Here is a 17075-nt window from a genome sequence, read left to right on the forward strand (position 1 = left end):
ATTACTCCGTTTCAGACATCAATTCCTCTTCCACTTCCCTTTACCAAGAATCAGGAGTTACTTGTCACTCGAGATAAGTTGCCTATTAAAGAAAACAGGTCATGGAAATATTTCATTATGATCCAATAGGTTTTGTAACTACTATAATTTTGGTGGAAAAAAAAAAAAAGAAAATATTATGCTATAATCAGTCTAAGAACTTTCAACAATTACATGGTTTATTTGTTAAAACTACTAACACAAGTATTAGTCTTCTACAAAACCTAGGTTTTCTAATGAAACAGACAAATCTGTGTTACAACCATCAAAACGGATGGAGTTTTTTTGGGGGGGGATTGAGGATAGACCCAAACAAGGCAATTATTTAGTTTCCTCAACACAAGGTCTCTCTCGTAAAGGAGATATCACAGGTTGTAGCAAAGATGAGCCAATCTCTCAGACTTTTGGCCTGCATAATGGGTTTACTAGCATCTTCAATTCAAGCAATATTTCGTCATCCCCTTCACTACAGGGCCTTACAAAAACTGAAAATGTGACAACTCGGAGGAGGTTTACAATATTAAGGCATAACTCATCTAGACCAAGAGTTTCAGTTAGGACTTCAGAGGTGGCTAGACCACTTAGAGGCTTGGAACGGCAAGGACAAACTTTCTACTGCTCCAGATCTTAATTTACAATCAGATGCAAGTGTTCGGGCACAACATGTAGTCAGTTCTCACTTGCAGGACATGGTCTCAAGGAAAGTCTTCACTGCATATCAATTGCTTAGAAATACTTGCAGAGTCCTTTGCAATACAAACCTTTGCAGAGGACAGGGCCAATTTTTCTGTACTTCTTCAAATGGACAATCTCTCTGCAAGATATATAAATCAGCTAGGTAGAACCAAGTCAAAACCCCAACCAAACTAGCAACAAATTGTTGTGAATTCTGTCTTCAAAGAAGGATCATGGTTCAGGCAGACTAATTACCTGGAAATCTGAACACAATAGATTAGTGTTCAAGATTTCTTCACCACTCGATTGATTGGCGTCTTTATCCTTCAATATTCAGAAACCTTTCTTAAAAATGTGGTGTCATTTTACAACAGACCTCTTTGCTTCCTGTCTCAACACCCAACTGCCTTGCAACTACAGTTTGAGGCCAGATCCACAGGCTAAAGCAATGAATCCTTTCTTTCAAGATTGGTCTCTTCAACTGAATTATGTGCTCCCTCCTTTTATAATGATTTCGAGCGCTGGAGCAAACAGACAGCTAGAAGGCAACCTCACTGCTGATACCTCCCTTCTGGAGAGGCCAGCCCTGGTTCCCTATGGCCTTAGAACTCTCAATAAAACCACAGGGTCTCATCCCCCCCAATCACTATTCCCCAATACTAACAGCATAAATTGTTTCGGACAAGCCTGGAAAACCTAAGGAATTTCAGAAAAACTGGTTCAGCTTAGTTGCCAATCCTGGGCCACAACCAAGTCATACAAATCCATCTGGATGGTCTGAAGTTACTGGTGTCCAGACAGGAGTGCAGATCCATTTTCAGAAAATGTAATTTTAATAGTTAATTTTCTGGCATCTTTCCTTCCCAAGAGAAAGCTTATAGAACTGTCAACACATATTGGTTAGGTATTTCAGCGAAACATACAGAGTGGATGTTACACCGGTGGAGAACATCCCTTGATGTGTCATCTTTAAAAGGGAGTAATATTTGCAAAACTCCTTTGTAATACTTACTGTGCATGTGTTGTGTGGATGTTGCTTCTGGAATCCTGTGATCTAGTCATTGCTTGCAGGAATCTTAGAATGTGTGGAAGTGTGTAGTTAATATTTGTGGCAGTTGAACTGTTGGCTTCTTTTTTCTCCAAGAAGTTTGTTGTAAGACTTGTCTGCTGTGTTTGCTACTTTAAAAGGCCAGTGCAGCCATCAATGCACCTTCCCTTGTTGACGGGGCCTGCTGGTGCAATGCCCAAGGGGTTGTTGAAGGAAATGTAAAAAATAAATGCATTACGGTGAATATGAAATGTGAAAACATCGCAAAACATCCCGCATCAATAAAGGATACACTGCTGTTCGCAATCAAAAAGCAGTTTAGGCCAAATACTCCAGCTGAAATGAGCAAAGTGAAAGGTTCATTCAAGGATGTAGCAGAGTAAGAATCTTGAAAGGGTCATCTGTTGAAGGTCAACTCATGTCTGACCAACCTGCAGTATTTACAACATTAGCACACAAGTTCCCGCACCACACTCTATGCCCACAAACAGATCGCAGACCGATTAGACACTGGGCACATAACTGAATTACTTCAAAGCACACAGGTGCACGATTTACAATGGTGCAGGGAAGAAACCAAAATTTCAAACACTCTGGAGTCTTGGACCCACAATGCTGTCACCACACATTTCAAATAAATAACATTTACAAAAGAGCACCCACACAGGTCAAAGAATGCTAGGTCTTAAACCTTTGTTGAATGTTTAATGAAGAGCAAGACATGGCTTAACCTAGGAATTCAGGGTTATGGGGTCACATGGTTTCAAGTTTTTTCCCCTGTTAATCTGTAAACTTGCCAATTATCAATTGTTAATCATGTGTAATAAAGTATTGTACTGATTTGTATATAAGAGCCTGTCTCTGAATAGGTGATAGAGAAGAACCGTAGAGGCAGGTCACGCATGGCTGAGGTGCAGTCAGCAGTGATTTCTCCCTTCTGTGACAGTTAGGAAATACTGTCTTTGGAACTGCCAAGAAGAGTCTGTGTAGTCATTTCGGAGTCAAGAGAAAATATTCGTTAACTCCACAACAGTGTAGCGGTCTAGTTTGGCTGACAGCCATCTTGAGTGTATCTCTTGCCAAGGTATGGTTGTCACCGCTCAAGTGTCGCCAGCACGCATGCTGCCATTTTGCTTAACGTCATCAGTCCGCCATCTTGGGAGAAGAGTTTGGGCATTGTCATTTGGTGCTGAGGTTCATTCTCTCAGTAATTTTTATTTTCTCATCGAGCAGTGATCATTCTTGTGCGCACATTGTGTGCAAAGGTGTACATCAGTGGAAACAGTGACAAGCTTAGAACTGTGTATTGTATGGCAGTGGATGCACACATCTATGTCAAACAGTAAGTTTACTTTCTTTGCACATGGTGAATTGGATACACAGAACAGTGGCTTTTTCCTCCCTCAGTGATACGCACACCCGGTATATCGGATGTAATTTGGAGTGTGTCTATACTGTGACGCGCAACCCAATAATGACATTTTGTGACATTCTGCAAGTGTTCTTTCGGTGATACGCACAACAGTTTGACAGACTGGGTACGCACACCTTTTCATCTGTTATTCGGCGCATGTCACGCTCTACCACGTGTTTCACTATTTATTACACTTATTTTTTGTGTTTCTTTCTTGTTCTTCTGATGTCATGTTTCACATATTTACAAAGGTGTGTACAAGTCTTCCACTGCAGTGTTCATTTTGTCTCTCTGAAAGCTATTTGTGGTGTGGTTTAATATCTTTTTGTTCCACGGGTGTTGTGCAAGCAAGCCTGCCTTCATTTTCTCTTAATTATGCAAGCAGTAGCTCCTGCTCCTTCATTCTTGGATACACCACGCAAACCACCAGATCGGTGGAGTGTGGTTTGATGCTTGGGACTTATCTCGGAGCAACTGGAGCCTTGAGGTTCAGAGCCAAGAGGAAAAAGTGTTTGCTCCTGCACTCTCTTAGCTTTCAGGGCAGCTCTGTTTTCAAGCACTTACTTACCAAAGTTAATGCAAGATGAGGCTGAAGATCTCAAATACTCAGGCGGTTAAGAAACTGAAATCATAGTTTGATAAATAGCCCAGTTTGATGGTTCGAAGACACACATTTTTCAAACGCAAGCAAGGTGCTGAGGAGGATGTTAATACTTAAATTTCTGTGTTGCGCAGACTGACTTCAGATTGTCAATTCAACAATTTCACTGACTAATGCATTAGAAACCAATTTGTTTGTCACTGTAAGGACAAGAAAATTCAACAGAAATGATTGGCACTTGGCAACCAGTCACTTGATGAGACCATCCAGGTGGCGAAAGGTATTGAAATTTCACAAGTTTCTGTTTGGGAGCTTGAAGATAAGCACACTGAGGCACTAGGTGCCGTAAAAGTGGGAAAATCTAATCTAGGTGCCAATTATAAGAAAATTGGCATATCTAAAGTTTTGAGGGATGAGAATTCGCCTGCAGCGAATGTTAACTCTTGTTTCCAGTGTCGTAATTCTCTACCTACCAAGGGGATTATATGTCCTGGCGCAATTGTCACATATAATTTCTGCAAAAAGGTTGGTCATTTTGCAAAGGTTTGTCTAAAAAAGAAGAACAACAAGAAGTTGGTTGCATGTGTGATTGACTCAGATCCAGAATCTGATTCTGACTTAGCTGGCATGCAAGATCTAGCTCTTGAGGTTGGTGATGAGGTCTCCAATTCTTTCAGGGACTCAGTCAAGGTGGGAGGAAACTTGCAATTTGTGGCAGTTGAAAGGGTGTTGGCAGCAGAGGAGCTCCTGCATGTCTGTCCTCTGCTGCCATGTAGCTCTTATGTACTAAAACGTCAATGTACTCTTTTTGTAGCCATTGACAACACCAGTTCAAATGCCACAAGCCTCCAGTCTTGTAATAAAATAAAGTATTTCACTAAAGCTAAAAAAAAAAGTCAATACTTTCACTTTCTTTGATTTTCCTAAAGCCAGAGGTGAGTATTACCCTGCCACATTGGCTATCTTAACCCTCCTTATTTAATTAATAGTGCCAACTGCATCTGCTCTTCAACCGGCTTGAATACAAATTTGGAATAAGATCATTTGATCTTGTTGTGATATGATCAATCCAGTCACTGACTTTTCCTCCCGCAAACAGGATATACTTCATTACTCTAATGGATCTGCATCACATAATTAGCAAACTCTACTTCTGGTGAACATTGTTAGAGACTTGCACTTTGTTAATGGTGTTTTCAATTGTGTTATTTACTATTCTGATGTTAAAAATACTTGACCTACGTGTAAGAAAAGAGGGCATGTTGCTCCCAGTAAAGAGGTTTATACTGTGTACTGTTATCTGACGTCATTATGTTTTACAGTAACTCATGGGAGCTGTAGTTTCTTCTTGACTGCTATCAAATTAAAAGCAAGAAAAGAAGGCATAATACTTGTCTCTGTCTTTCATAAAATCAAGACTTTCTTTCGTAAAAGCTGTGAAAAAATGGTACTGTCCAAGACAAGTTCTTGAGACTCGGGTAAAATTGGTCAGTGCTAGAGCTGGTGAATGATTGGAGAATAGGCATGTATGGTCAACGCTCCCTGCGAGAAGATGGCAGGCAAGTTAGAAACTTGGGGGCAAACATGACTTTGGCAGTTTTTATCGACAAATTTTGAAGAAGCTGCTAGGGTGCCCCCAATAAGAAATCATAGGAAGAAGCTTTCTCTAACACTTTTGGGTAGGGTGAGCCTTTTCAAAATGAGCAGGCTCCTGAAATTCTTTTGCATAATGACAGCACTATTTTGGGTGCAGAAAGGTTCTTCTGGAAGGTGGACTCTGTGGTAAGGTCATTGTTCGGGGACTGATACCCTCCCCAGAATATTCTTGCACAAGCTATGCAGGAGTGAGTAAAAAGGGGAATCTTGCTCTACCATGTGTAAAGGAATTACTGAGACCCACAGCTTATAACAAGCTTCTCCCCCCCAAAAGAACTCTCTCAAAATAGGCATGCTATGGGAGACAAGCATACATATATGTTGTATGGAAGAGAAACATCAAGGGGTGCTCAATGGGCCTACAGCTTTGGTTGTTAAAACTGTGCAAGTAGCTAGGGAGTTGCCTAGGTGAATGGCAAGTAACCCAAGAAACCCTCAAGGGTGAAAGAGACCTAAATTGGAAGACTATAGAACTTTTCACAAGATGGAGCAAAATGTGGTTTACTAAGGCACGATAGATATACATGGTGTTGTTAGAAGGAAAATTAGAGGAACTGTGCAAGACCCATAAGCTTTACTGTATTGTTTAATACTTGTATTTCTACCACCCGATGTATCTCACCAACTATTCACCTGACACAACTTAGCCCCCAGTAATGCCCACACCAAACTGGTATTAATATATCACACGTAATTATAGTAAATGCATGCATTTTTTTTTCTTTAATGCACATGACTAATGTCAGCAACCAACAATAACCGCTAGATTAACCACTTACCATGGCTTCTGGACTAGCTTGCTACTTGTTGTAAAGCACTTCAACACTTCGTTTGGAGTAGTAAGTGCTATATAAATCCAATTACAAAATTACAATCTGTGACTTTCCCTGCACCAAGGTGTAAACTGTACAAGTTGCAAATTTGTATATTCGTCCACAATAGGCTTGCCGAACCTATGCCAAGTAGGTGGTTTCTCTTGCCTACAAACCATTACTAACTGAAGTCCACAACATACTGGAGCACCTTAGGCATAGATGAGAACAAGGTGTGTGCTCAACCACGCATCCTACATACGACAGTAAAAGCGGAATTTAGATTGGTATGCCTCTAGATGCTTCTGAGTTCATTATCTCAAGATTCAGACGTGTCTAGGTTAAAACAGGGCAGTCTTGAGTAGTTTCCTAAATTTAATGTAATCTGTACATGCACAAATATGCAATGACAAATTGTTCCAATATGTGGGAGCCAGATACGATAAAGATCTTACAACTCACCTTGACCGTCAGAGGCTGGGAATGGTGAGTAAAGCTTTGTCCAATTATCTCAGATTCCTGATTGGACAATAGTCTTTCAGCTTTTGTTATAAATAGGTGGGACCTTTCCCCATTAAAGCTTTGTGCATTAAACAGCAGACTTTTTATGTTATTCTCTTTCCGACGGGTAGCCAATGTAGAGTTCTCAAAAGAGGAGTGGAAGCAGAGCCCAAGGGGAGACTGCAGATGAGACGTGCTGCAGTATTTTGAACAACTTTTAACCTGGACAGTAATGTCTCATTTGCTGAAGCCAATAATGAGTTGCAATAGTCCAACCTGCTAATAATGGGTGTTTAAGCCAAGATTTTTTTTTTTTTTAGCTGAAAGGGGGAGAAAAGAGAAGCGCTTTCCTCAGCAGGTGAATTCATTCTATGGAAGTAGGTGCCCGTAGTGGCCATAACCTGCTCTTTCACTGCTAATGATTGGTCCAGTCTGACACCAAGATTCTTGATCACCAGTCTGGGAGTAGGGGGAACTACACAAATCTTAAGGCTACAAATCAGGAGACCAAAACATGTTGGCTTTTACCAAAACCATGATCTCTTGTCTTTTCTGCTGCATTTAGCTGTAGGCAGTTACTTGAAATCCAATCTGGTATTGTTCTCGATGGAGAAACGTTCTTAAATCTTGCCAGAATCTTTGTCAATAAAAATGACTAGCTGAGTATTATCAGCGTAAGACAGAATTTCAAATCCGAAGGATTTGACAATCTTGTCTTGGGGGGGAATCATATGTATGTTAAATAGGGTAGGGCTCAAACATGAGTCCTGAGGGACCCCTTGTCAATCAGCATGACACAAGACTTAAAATTCCCCAAAGAGATAGTTTGAGGTCTATTTTCCAGAAAGTGGAACAGTGATCTGATTGCAGGAGCAATCTGATTAGAAAGTAGCACTGAGATCCTTGGTGGGCATGGGCCCATTGGGGAACCTGATTTGGCTTTTTCTAGGGCTCTTTATATTTCCTTAAGTGAGAAAGCATCTACCTTTTCCAGGTTAAATCCACCGTCAAAGTGTCTGGTACAGAGGGCTGGTAAGATTCTGGTAAATTGTCTTGATGTTTTCCTCAAAAAAAGGTCTGCAAGAGAGTCAACACAATTCTTGCGAAGTCTTAACTGTCTGAGAACAAACTTGAGGAGTAATACAATTGCTAAGGACTTTAAAGAGCTGTTTAAATTAATTACTTGCCTAACTAATTTGGATGGTGATATGAGTTTGACAAGCTAGTTTGATGTTTTAATGATATCTGTTACGCAAAAATATGCTTGCTTCTTTGTCCTTTTTGTTGTTAGTCAAGCGCAAGCTACATTCCAGCTTTTCACAAGTGGGTATTTCTTGTTGCAGCTCTGTATGCCAGAGCGCATGAGGTCTGTGCTTGGTATTTGTATGTGTTTTAAAAGGGGCAATTCTTTCAAAAGCAAAATGTAAGGCCTTGTGATAATCTGCTAATATCTGATTAATTTCTGGATCCTTAGAGAAGTCAAATACTTCAGAGAAAGAGTCAGGAGAGACACGATGCCACTGTCCTGTGACTGCTGTTTCCAATATTTATCTTTTTAAATACTCTCTGAATTATGAATCTGGAAACGTATCAGGGAGTGGTCCGTCCAGAGAAGAGGTGAGGGAGCGTCACAGGTCAGAACATTTGAGTTAGTTAAAATTAGGTCCAACGTGTGGCTGGCAGAATGAGTGGGACCTTTAATTTTTGTATGTAAACCCAGGTCTGAAGTTAGATGTATTACTTCTACGTTTGAGAGATCTTCTCCATGGTAGTTGAAATCGCAGAGTAAGAGAGCGTTGTGATGACAACTCATTGGTGGCTATATATTCAGTCATGTGATGGCTAAAGTATTTTTTGGGTCCTGGAGGACGATAGACAGGTGCTCTTTTCCAGCAGTCCTTAGAGGTGAATTCAATTTTAAAAATATATAGCTCTACCCAGTTTTTAAAGTGTCTATCGTAGACTTTTTGTCCTGAAAAATGATGGTAATGCCGTGCCCCCGTCCGCAAATCTCTATCAAGTCTAAGCATTCAACAGTTGTCTGGAAGAACCCTAATAGCCAGTAGAGTAGCAGAACTCAGCCAGGTTTCAGTCAGAAAACCTATCTCTGGTAGTAAGGAGGAAAAGGAATCTCAGAGTTCAATCGAATGAGCTGTTGAAACAGTGTGGAGCCTGGGGTGGGAATTGGTGCTAATGGTGCCTGTGAGAGAGTGTGCCGTCATTCAGATAGAGTTGTCAATTGCCTTGTCTCCCTGCACAATGACTGTAGAGGTGTTATATAGACAGTAAAATTGCCATGCCTTATGAAATAGCCGTCAGGACTGATTGTTAAAGGGCCCCTTTCATACACACTGTTTGTTAGTGCCCCAATATCAAGGATTTTGGTGCAGTATTGTTGATTGCTAAATAAGATAATGAGAACTCTCTTTGCAAGTCATTTTACCGATTGCAACAAATCCTTAAGGCAGCAGAAGCACTTGTGCAGAGCATGCAAAACACTCCTCTGATCCCATGAAGCATAAAAACATTAGGATCCTAGATGACTAGACAACGAGGTTAAGGGCACGGTAAGATAAAATCCCAAAAAGTCAAGGTGAGCTCACTGCTGGCATCCATACATAGTGAGGAGGAGACTCAAAGACTAAGTATGCCACCGTGTGCAAGCGAGAGTTCGCATTTTTCAAGAAGTCAAATGCTAGAAGTACCACTTCAATTTATTTTCGCAAGTAGCAAAACACTTCTTTAGTACACGACATAGTGTTGTGGTTTTGGCAGAAAGACCATAGAACAATTTTTGCTGGATGAGAGACTGTGGTCCCCAAATGTTCTAATATTGCCAATATTTTCTTACACCTAAAAACAAACACAAAAGTGTTTTCTGAGTTCTACTTCATTGTCCCTTTTTTCCATTCCTACTGGAACTTTGAATTTGGATTACCTTGTTGAACTGTTTTCCACCATTCATTTTTATTATCCACCCAGTCGAGAACACACTTTTGATGCGGACTACTGCATTTAGGAAGCATGGCACAATCTGCAGTAAGTACGTGAACACGTTAAATATAGTCAAACTAAGAAAAGCACCTAATCATAATATGCCCAATGATTCAAACTGACTGATGAAACAGTTCAAAACCAGATTATGAAGAGGCACCGCCCATCCCTCAAAATAACACTCAACTCAGATTTTTACAAGACACTTACGAAGGGGTGCACCACAGCCCTGTGTAGTTGATGCAATATTACCCTCACACTTAATCACTGCTCTCAATTTGTCAATGATGCTGACAGAAAAATCAATAACGTTTGTTGACCATCGTCCAATGCATATGAAGGGTAAGGGGGGAAACAGGCAGCGTTACTGACTGGATGCAAGGCCAGCAACGTTATCCGTACATGAGTGAAACAGCTCTGTCGCAACCACCCCATAGTTATAGGACATGAGCTGTGTAACAGTAAAACGAATGCCTTTATAGCAGATAAACAGCAACAGAAAGGCTGCAATAATCACATTAAGGCTCGATGGCAAACCACTATTCCATAACGATTCAGACGTTTAGAAAGCAGGACATTACTTACAATTATTTACCTCTTTCTGAACTAGCATATTAGCCACGGCAGTCTCACTCGCCATTGTATTGCATGTTCTAACAGTAATCATAAATAACTTAGAAGACTGCGACAGAAAATGATTATCTTGCACATTATATGTGCTATAGTACACATGCAAATTGTCAGCAAAACGTGTTAATATTTTTGATTGCTATGTAATACAAATAAAACAAAGTTAATGCAGATATTTATTCAAAATAAGCACCGTGGAGAATGGTACTTAATCACGGTATCAGACGCTCCACTTCACCAATTAAAATTAATTCTGGTGTAGTAAACTGCTCCACCGTTTGACGCTGTATCTGGGGGGCAACCCTAAGGATGTGTAAAACGGCCCACACTGGGCTGATGAGACCGAGACTGACAGGGCCCATCCTCCCACTTATCTGAAGGAAGAAATCACAAAGGCTCGGTTTTCCACTAAAACGTGGTTTACTTTCTGAGCACATACCGTGTACACAAACCCCAACCCCGCTTACTTTCCTCCAAAGACTAACCACCCTTTCGCATTCAAATGATCACACTAAACGCCCATGCTTTAAGCTCGACCTAAAGGGTGTGCGGATGGAGCCCCCTGAAGTCACTGAGCAGCATATACAGGGAAAAGAGGCAACTGCGCGAAAATAAAATAGAGAGACGTTACGTTAACCCTAGATAGAAGACTGCACTCTGATGTGGTCAACAAACATATTCACCCGCCACAACGCCCTCAAGAAACTGATGGGATAGTTCGTGCCTGGAAGTCGGCCTCCCAAAGCAAGCGCAAAGACGCGCTTGACAAAACAACTCACTGCGCGCTAGGCCGCTGCCGCTGCTGCTGCTGCCGGTCCGAGGCGCCGCTGGTCCGTGTAGCGTTGCTGAGCCCGAAGGTGGAGGGGCAGGGGGCGGAGGAATCAATGGTTAGGCGAAGGAGGGAAGTGACTCACGCTCTGTGCGCGCGCAAGTTCCCCCTTCTTCCTCTTGCGCAGAGGCCTTCGCTTCCCCTCTGTGACAGCCGCCGCCTGCCCTCTTCCGGCCCCTCCCAGCACTGTGTGTAAACGCACGAGCGCAGCGTGGGAACCCTGCCCAACACCCGCTGCCTTTGCCAGCACCCTTGTCACGGGTACCTACGTTTCGCGTTAGTCTGTCAGAGAAGAACGTAGCACGCTACTGAGACATACTCCCCTATGGGCTTTGACTAGTAGTTTTTGTAGGCGCCTATCACGCTTGCGCTATTGTCCCAGCAATTATGCCTCTAGGTGTACGTTAGAGGATGGTGTTTATTTTCGTGATAAAAAAAAAAAAACTTGGCGACGACGGGTGGTAAGGGATGGAATACTTTCCATCATGAGCTTATTTGTACATTTTTCAAAGTAACCTTGTCTGTTATATGTTTTCTGTGTGGTAGCCATCATAAGGTCAGTCAAATGTCTCGGGATGTTTACACCGGATGATCACTTGGGACATGTCATAAAAACGACTGACTCTAAGGTGGCCGTAGTGAGTGATGCGGACAATCTGATCTTATATGAAACTCAGTATCTTGAAGACGTCCGCTCACCTCTGACAACTAAAGCTGATGGCTGGAATAAAATGAAACGGGGAACCGATGGAAGTCCCGTTCTAAGCTCAAAAAGAAGCGTCCATCTTTAAAATGTGGCTTTAACACACAAGTTCCAAATGAAGAATGTAACTTTTGTGTGACTAGCATGCTTTTTGAGTAACAGCCAGACCTAGTTTAAATATATATATGCAACGATTGGCATATATCGTTTTTACAGTTTTCTGCAGGTCTACAAACAAGCGCTCGTTACAACAATCTGAAGAGGAGTGAGCATTATTTCTTTTAAAACACATCTCTGTTTCTAATTATGTCATATTGACCTGAAGCGACCCTTATTGTAAATGCGTCCAAAGCCTACGTAAAACCGACTACCGTTACCCGATCCGTTTTGCGTCTCAATGAACAGTATACTTTGGAGTTTTATTTGCATTAAAGACTGGCTGCTCTCCAAGATCTTCCGTGCAGGAAGTGTAAAACATTTTATGAATGGTGCGTAGGCGAGTGCCTTAAAGCGGTAGGAGCGCATGAATCACCAGTAAGAACACACCTGCCAACCGCGCCGAGCTCACCAGTTTGGTCGGTCAACAGTGAGTTTATGAAACCACAGTTGAGAAGGAATAATCGGCTCATGTTTTCGCGCCTTACAGTAACCCGAGCAGACTGAGAGAGACAGTGCGTGGGTGGTAAGGCGCGCCCTCAAATTGCGTCTCATTTGCACCCAGTTTGGACAATGTGGTTAATTCTAGAAGAAGTATAAAAAAGAAATTATGAGTCAGGTAGTCAAACAAGTCATACGTTCGCATCATGCTCTAGTTTAAATTATAACGTACTTATTTGGAGCCCTGTACATCTTAAGGATTTTGGGGGCCCTGTTTGAAACAGCATTGACTTTACGATCCAGTTTCAGCTCTTTCATACAGTCTTTGGCCAGTACATTTACAGTGTACATACACACTCAGCCGAATTCTAAATGTGGTTACATCTACAATGCAGTGATAGTGGCATTATTGTAACACAACAGCTGCTCACTAATGTTACTGCAAATAATCTATGTGACACTCCCATTTCTCACATATGAGGTTTTGTTTTGATCTAAAATAAACTTTTTGTATTGATTTTGCATGAATAATAAACACATTGAGAGAGCGTAGTATATATATTCTATATTAACATGAAATGCTTATGAACTAATGTGTAATAATGCAGCATAGAAAATGTATTAATGTATTTTGCTATAACGTGAGCTTGAAATGTGCCCACGAGGAGTGGTCGCCAATGTATACAGGGACTAATGAAACTGACTAATAATTATGAAATGTTATATCGAAACGTGATTTGTACTAATAATGAAAGGTTATATGTTAGAATTTTGCTTATAAATCATTAAGCCTTAGCATGAGTCGAGGCCTAGCTGCCTGGTTTCATATTAAATGTGTTTTTCTAATGTGCAGTGTGCTGACTTACTAAAGGACATGAACTCTTGTTTTTCCCCAAACTAGAAGCTGAATGTAACTGTAGTAGATCCGTTCTCATGAAACTCGACTTGCTTGTAAAAACATTTTAGCTGAATGCAACAGTGCAGACCACTGGCAGGTACAAGGTCGCCTGAACCGGTACAAACAATGGAGCCACTGACTGAAGATGTGCAAAGGACCACAAGAGTATGAAATCACACCGGACATTCCACCCGCTAAAGACGTCAATCATAAGGACCAATAAAATACGTGAGAACTGTTATGGGGTGACAAATTTGATGAAGTAATCGGAACTCTATTGGAGGGAGATAGTGGGGTGCAACCCCTTATCCAACCAAATTTTATGGGAATGTACAACAAAAATGGGATAAAAACCCTTGGCACCAGGAAGTAAATCAGAATAGGAGAGAGAGTTAGGGAGATGCTGATGCGATTTCCTATGATCTAGACACTTTGTCACTTTGCATAGAGACTTTGCTGTTTGGTTCTTAAAACCATTCGTGCCTTATATTGCCCGTTTACACTTTACCTCCTTATGAGGGACGTGCCCCCTTACCCGACTTGCTGAATTCCTGGCTGATGGCGAATCAACTGATGTCCTGAGGACGAAGACTGAACCTGAGTGCTGACCCATTAAGGAGGGTAACTATATTACAATGAAATTGTAATTGTCTGTTTGCTTTTCCTTTCTAGGTACCAACTGCTTCTTTTGACAGAGACCATAGCTAGATGTTTTCTAAATTGGTGTTACTAAATTGTTTTGCATGGAGCCCAACATGCCAATGCTAATTCGAGGTTAGGAGAGGGATTCACTAAACTGACGCAAATAGACAAATGACTGAATCTATGCTTTGTTGAATAACGTGATGATAATACTCTGCTAAGGATAACCTATGTTGATGCTGTGTTATGTTCTAATATTCGTGATTCTTGCTTTGATTAAATCTTATCAGAGTTGTCTTATTGTTACTATGTTAATGTGTTTCTTGGTTTTGAGATTAATAAACTTACTAGTAGAATTGTAATCAATAGGGAATAAAACTTCACAAAATTCTACTAAACTGGTGTGGTTATTCACGACTGAAAGGTCATGGTGGTTTGCAAGTTCTATTAAATGTCTTTGACTAATTTGAATTGTGGTATTACTGTGAACTTTGATGACATTATTGACATATTGATTGACATGCTGATTAGCTATCTCGTCCTAAGGTGTCTTCAATCAGGGTCAAAAGATTCATTGGCCTAAAACGAGTCCCAAAGTGAGTAAATTAGCCATAAAAGAACGCGTTACCAGTTCTGGTAGCAGAGCGACGGTTTAGGCCCTTTGGGGCCCTAGGACGGAGGACTATTGTTTTAAATTGTTTTTCGAGATAATGCATATTGGAGGCATGATGTGTTTCTAAATTCCCCATGACTTTCCCGGAATCTCGGAGCTCGCCTAAGTGAGTTGGGTATGTTCTCGGTGTTTTAACATGTATGGTATAGAAATTGCGCTTGCTCAGCTTATCCATATTGCAGGTGTTTTGTGAAATTTGTGTGGATTTAGGTCAGGTAATGTTGTTTTAGTAGGAGTGGGCGTACTCCGCAGTATGAGAGTAGGGAAGTCGATGAACTTCATGTGAGTGTGGCGCTTTGTGCTCAAAATTATCCACGTGGTTGTTGGTGATGTACGGACCCGTCGTGGTCTAAGACTCCGGAGTATATTGACAAGTGTAAGAGACACTTGGGATTATGTTGTAATTTGTGCGGTTTAATAGGTCAATCGTGCATGGTTGACAAGTCGAGTTTGAGTCAAATTGTGTGAATGAAACCTTTGATGGAGATTTGGCAAGTTCTAAAGTGCACTAGAACAAACCATTGACAAGTCGAGAGTAGGATTTGCGGATCGAATTCTGCTTGCGAGTGCGGGAGCTGAGAAGGAGAGAGTAGCGGCCGAGGCTTCAAGTGAAATCTCTGTAAAGTTCTGAAGCGATTGTGTTACCCTTCCTGTAGTAAACCGGCAAATTTGGGTTTTAGTTGTTAAAGGTGCTCGCAATATATTGCATTAGTTTTGTGTGAGGAGGACAAGCCGCAAGACTTTGTCAGCCGCAGTGTGTGTGAGTGTGACATCAGTGGTGCTGCGCTGGGATAGGTCAGTTGTTGAGAGGGGTCGCACACGGATTGGCAGCCGTCCATGAGAGGCAATTGGTTGAGAAAGGTGGGTGAAGAGTGTTCTGGGAATTAAAGTCACTTCCTGAATAGATTCTAAACAAAATAAAAGACGCAAAAATGACGTTTTTCAAGACTCTAAAGAGTGCTTTGGAGGGAGATACATATATTATGGCGAGTGAAGGGGAGCCTACACCGCCTGAGGGTACTCCGGCTTATATCGTAATGGAAGGAAAGGGAGTCGCGCCATGTCTTTGGAAAAAGCAGTGGCAAAAATTAACAGAGAAGGAGGGATGTTTAGCGTTACCGGAATACGGGACGTTTAATACAAGAATTTTGGAGAACTTGCGAATGATGTTAAGTGTACAAAAACCGCCTCCGAGACCAGCTCAGTATGAGGCATTAGCAATCTGGGATTTGATGGCCATACGACAGACACAGCAGAAATTTGAAAGGAGAATGAAAATAGCAGAAAAGACTTTAGCTGAGGCTAGATGGGATAATGAGACCAAGATGTGGAGAAGGGGAATAGTTGACAGACTTAAATTGTTCCCGGCAATAACACAAGAAGATGAGACACAGGGAAAGAAAGCCACCTGTAAGACAGACAAGGGCTCTAGTAAGTCAAAGGAGACTCAGAGGTCTTGGGTACGTGAAGATGACTCAGACGATGAAGACTTTCTTAATCAGTTGTTACATGATCGCCCGCTACCATATGCCATAAATGATCACACACAGAGCACTAGTGTGAGTTCTGAAGACCCGGCACAGAGTAAGGGCGTCTCAAGTACAGCGCAGACAAGTGATACAGTTTTGATACAGAATGGTGTCAGTGTACCCACTGCACCAGAGACTCAGATACAATTGCAGCCACCACAGATACAAAGGATTTATCCAGATGTCCCAGTACTAGAGACAAATACAAGTCTGATGGTGCCGCCAATATATACGGGGACTAATGAAACTGACTAATAATTATGAAATGTTATATCGAAATGTGATTTGTACTAATAATGAAAGGTTATATGTTAGAATTTTGCTAATTAATCATTAAGCCTTAGTTAGCATGAGTCGAGGCCTAGCTGCCTGGTTTCATATTAAATGTGTTTTTCTAACGTGCAGTGTGCTGACTTACTAAAGGACATGAACTCTTGTTTTTCTCTAAACTAGAAGCTGAATGTAACTGTAGTAGATCCGTTCTCATGAAACTCGACTTGCTTGTAGAAACATTTTAGCTGAATGCAACAGTGTAGACCACTGGCAGGTACAAGGTCGCCTGAACCGGTACAAACAATGGAGCCACTGACTGTGAAGATGTGCAAAGGACCACAAGAGTATGAAATCACACCGGACATTCCACCCGCTAAAGACGTCAATCATAAGGACCAATAAAATACGTGAGAACTGTTATGGGGTGACAAATTTGATGAAGTAATCGGAACTCTATTGGAGGGAGATAGTGAGGTGCAACCCCTTATCCAACCAAATTTTAGGGGAATGTACAACAAAAATGGGATGAAAACCCTTGACACCAGGAAGTAAATCAGAATA

General features: G+C 41.4%; 1 protein-coding gene across 2 annotated transcripts in view; it reads right to left on the minus strand.

The window, feature by feature from the left end:
* Positions 1-11373, minus strand: part of KBTBD2 (kelch repeat and BTB domain containing 2) — a 168741-nt gene extending 157368 nt beyond the window's left edge. For both annotated transcript variants that reach the window (XM_069215419.1, XM_069215412.1), the window contains exon 1: positions 11150-11373. The gene's annotated coding sequence lies outside the window, so the exon portion shown is untranslated. The remainder of the gene's footprint in view (positions 1-11149) is intronic.
* Between the last annotated feature and the right edge of the window lie 5702 nt (positions 11374-17075).

The sequence above is a fragment of the Pleurodeles waltl genome, chromosome 2_1, assembly GCF_031143425.1.
Source record: "Pleurodeles waltl isolate 20211129_DDA chromosome 2_1, aPleWal1.hap1.20221129, whole genome shotgun sequence".
NCBI classification, from domain to species: Eukaryota; Metazoa; Chordata; class Amphibia; order Caudata; family Salamandridae; genus Pleurodeles; species Pleurodeles waltl.